At 37.5% G+C, this 4,299-nt stretch overlaps 1 long non-coding RNA gene across 1 annotated transcript in view; it reads right to left on the bottom strand.

Annotated features, from left to right (window-relative positions):
- The window catches only part of LOC130570162 (uncharacterized), a 17,557-nt gene extending 14,862 nt beyond the window's left edge, over positions 1 to 2,695 (bottom strand). The window contains exons 1-2 of the long non-coding RNA XR_008964929.1: positions 2,559 to 2,695; positions 2,267 to 2,407 (exon numbers count right to left, since the gene is read on the bottom strand). This is a non-coding gene — a long non-coding RNA (uncharacterized LOC130570162). The remainder of the gene's footprint in view (positions 1 to 2,266; positions 2,408 to 2,558) is intronic.
- Between the last annotated feature and the right edge of the window lie 1,604 nt (positions 2,696 to 4,299).

The raw sequence follows: 4,299 nt of genomic DNA, 5'->3' as shown, positions 1-4,299 counted from the left end.
TCTCGAGAGCAAGAGTACCGAAGGATTCGTGGACGCACGGAACGCATTTTGAGTGCGCACACGCTCACTGAGCGAGAGGAGAGAACATTCATAAGAGAGCAGCGTATAGTTGAAAGCGCGCGTCCAGTTTTGTGCACGAGCAAAGGAAATCGGCGTGCGAGCGGAGAGATTCGCGCGCTCGTATGACAAGAATGCGCTCTCGCCTTGTAATAATGCGCTCGCGACATTTGTCATTAAAATAACGCCATAAGTTTTGGGTTTTAATCTCTGACCTTCACATCACTGAAACTCATCACACAAATCAAATGAACCAAATAATGCAAATTTGCATTTTAAAATGATGCTGTGATCATCTCATTTGATCAAATAGTAATGCTTTGACAATGTGTATCATCGTTTCTGCACCATGACAATCACGCTTTTGAATCTGGACCTAAACATTTTTTTTATAATAAGAGTATACTAACTATATTAGATGTTTCAAGCCTCTTTGAGATGTTGACAAGCCAAAACCAAGAATAAAAATCTATAAACAAGAAACTAAAACATCTGCACAGAACTGTACCTCATCAAATTATTAAAATAATTTGAATACAGTATATAACAAACAGTAAATATACTGTATATTATATACACACGTCTATTTTATAAATTAAATATAAGAATTTATATTACTACACAAACAATCAAAAACATTCAAATCCAAACGTATAAAATATTATTATCCAGTTTGTCTCATTTGTAAACGTTAAGATGTCCCCATCACAATAAATGTGCAAAAGTGATTTTATGTCCACAGAAAGCACATTACATGCAAGTAAAATGTCTACTTGATGGTTTCAACTAAGTTTTTGGTGAATAAAATGTCAAAATTTGGTTGAAATAATGTCACATTGTCATTCAGTGTAACACAATATTTATGTACAAATTCAAACAACATTCTGACTTGCACATATTAAAATACAAAAGAATAAGGGAGCATATTTCATTTTAGCTTTAAATGAGTAGAAAATTCTTATTGACAAATGAGCAAAACCTATAGGATAGCGGCAAATTTAAAAAAAATGTAAAATTACAAATAATTAGCATTTGGGATGAAAGTAATTAGTCTTTTAATATGTCATAAATCGTTTTTTGTTGTAAATATGAATGACATGACATTTTAGTGGCTATCTTCTGTAAATCAGGGTAAAATGTGATATCTATTTTTTGCTCAGAAAAACAAACACAAAAACGCAATTCAATTAAAGAGGAAACTTTTCATTTTTAACAATTTAAAGCAGTATTACACTGTCTTTATGCCTAAAACCTTTTTCGCCTTTGACCCATGCACTACGAAGTTGATGTGATGTTAAAGTGTAAATACTAAAATATGATTTATTGAGCAGTTCTGTGCGTTTCAAACAAACAAACAAACAAACATCCTCCTGACAGACAGTCCAGTTCAACAGATCCAATTTTCCTTTTGGGTTTTGAAACGGCAAGCTGTCGCCTCGGTGACTTTTACACTTTTGCAGGCGCACTCCGGCCATTAAAGATCCTTTCAGCGGACAAATAGGATTACGGCGTGCGTTAAACCTCCGAGCGACATCTGCCAGTCATAAAGAGAGTTCACCACGTGCCCCCTTGAGCCCCCGCTGCACTGACCCAAGCATCAAAGAGAAACTCACACAACAAAAGACAAAAAAAACCTCCAGAAACATCTGCTGGCATTTCTCCTGACACGCTGTTTAACTGAAACACCAGCTGCCAACGTCACAACCCTCCAGAAGAATGCTCACTTCTACAGACTCACATTTAGTCGTGTGTGTAACGGAAAGCCAAACTGAGTCAAGTGGGAGATATTCAAAATCACAGATGATATTGTTTACGCTTCATTTGTCAAACTGAACACGGTCTCCCACAATGCAATCTGCATGCTCTGTTTGTGCACCGCGGGTTGGAAGAACAGATCAGATTTAGTGCATACAAAAAAATCACATAGTGTGCATACTGTAAAAATAGTACACTAGTGTGCCACTCGTTTGTCGCTCTGTTGTCTCATACTGTATGGTGTTACCTGAAAATAATGGCTTCTATATAAAGCACACACACAAGTGAAGGCATGCTAACACGCACGCACACACAGACACATCTTTGATTGTGATTGGGCAGCGGTAACACATTGTTTGCAGCCCCCTAGAGAGCAAATCAGTGCTTTTCATCCACACGCACACTTTAATTTGGGAGCTCTGCCATCTTGTACACACAAACTCCAAAATTTCACCTTAAACCTTCTCATCATCTAAACGAAGCATCATTCCCCCCAGACGTGTGAATGTGGTCCCCTCTGCATCACTGTTATCACCATGACAACGACGGCATCATCCTCTCACACCAGCAGGGATGACAAATAAAGCGGCGGCACCTGAAGAAGAAGAAGAAAGCAGGAAGAGATGAAGTGAGGAGAGCAGATGAGATCAATAAAGTGTGTTTGTGGACTGTAAAATGCTCTGTGGGGGTGTGAGAAATGAACGGCAGGCGCTGCAGCATCGCCAGGGGTCAGAGGTCACTGTCACCTTGAGATATGATCTAACGTGCGCCTCCCTCCTACAATAGGTTCCTTCTGATTGGACGGTGGAGAGAAGCTGAGAATGACCCTGTGCACACAGACCAAACGCCCTGCGGCCGATCGCCCTCTCTCTCTCTCTCTCTCTCTCTCTCTGCTGTAGGATTGATGGATTGGTGCTGTATTAATCAGGTGGTCTGAGGGTCTCCGGATGGTTCATCACTCTATAATCTCCCACGCCTCCCACACACACACAGATTAACACAGTAGTTCATTTGCAGTGGACAACAGGTGTAAAGAAATTCAATTCATGATTGGAGAGATTAACAAGAGATGACACGAGCCAATAATGAACCTTATTTTACACTCATTCTTTCTCCACGGGAATTATGTAAATTATTTGTAAAATGCTCTCTCTCTGTAGCGGAGTTATTTAAGTTTTGTTCATATTTTAAATGAGCTTTTTTCATTTGATTCTTTTTCATGTTTAACCCTTTCACACGGTCATCACAGTGGATAGCTACAGTGTCTCTTCAAAGGAAAACAAAATGAGAATACTGTGCGCTAAAGGTTACTGAAAATCACTGAAAATGTGCTAAATCTTTTTTAAATTCCCTAAGAGCAAATATATACTGTATAGTACATATTTAGAGCAGGTATATATACGAAGAGTTTGGTTCCAAAATGAGATAATTATTCAAAAATCATGTTTTATTTATTGTGCATTCCAATTAATATCAATCAAACTGCAGTTTTGTTTTGTTTTGATTTAAGCCATAATAACTCAAATAAAAAAACAGCTAACTAACACAATAAAACACAAGAAAAACATGATAACATAATAAAAGACATGATTTTTGAACAAATGTTATAAACGGAGATATCTCATTTCAGAACCAAACTCTTCATATACAGTACATACACTATATTCTTGACTAAAAATTGTCATAATTTAATGCATGAAAAGTTATTTTTTTGTCACATTTTAAGCAATTTATTGTGTTTACCACGTATTAAAAAATATTACTATTTAGTTTTACTTTTATTCTTTTAATTGATTTCAATATACAGTAACAGTTTTATTACCTCAACCTTATTGCAGTTGATTGCTAAGACAACATTTCTAATTTAATTTAAATAATATTTAATGCTATTTTTATTTGATTTCAATGAACAGAAATATTATAATAGTTTTGGTAATTAATCATAATGGCAAAAACCAAAATCAATGTGGTATGCTATGAAAAATGCACAAGTATAACATAATATTCTGCTTCAGTATGAAACACATCAACACAGACACTAATACTGTAAATGCATTTGTATCATGCGGCTAAATGTAATACTTACACACACATGTAAATATTTCACATGTTCTCACACCAGTAACATGTGAAACACTTTGCTGTGAAGATGGGCCCTGAGGATTCAGGTGCTCTACACACATTCTCTCTCTGTGTGTTTGATCTTTTGGCATTTGTGCATATTGAGCTCTTTAGCCATTACAGACCAACAGCTCTCGCTCTCTCTCTCTCTCTCATTAGCGCTTGTTCTGTGCCGTGGGCAGCGATTGATTTTGGCCCTCAGTGCTGCTGTACAGTGAGCAGTGGGGCTATGAGGTGAGAGGTCAGAGGTCAGCCTGGACTCCATATTAGTGTCACGTCCATCTCCTGGTGTGTGTGTTTGTTCTCAGCTGGGGCGACACACGGGTGACTTCCTCCAGAGCATTCTGGGTCACAGAATAGCCAGTC

This window comes from Triplophysa rosa, linkage group LG19 (assembly GCF_024868665.1).
Source record: "Triplophysa rosa linkage group LG19, Trosa_1v2, whole genome shotgun sequence".
NCBI classification, from domain to species: Eukaryota; Metazoa; Chordata; class Actinopteri; order Cypriniformes; family Nemacheilidae; genus Triplophysa; species Triplophysa rosa.
This window is presented reverse-complemented; position numbering and strand designations above follow the sequence as displayed.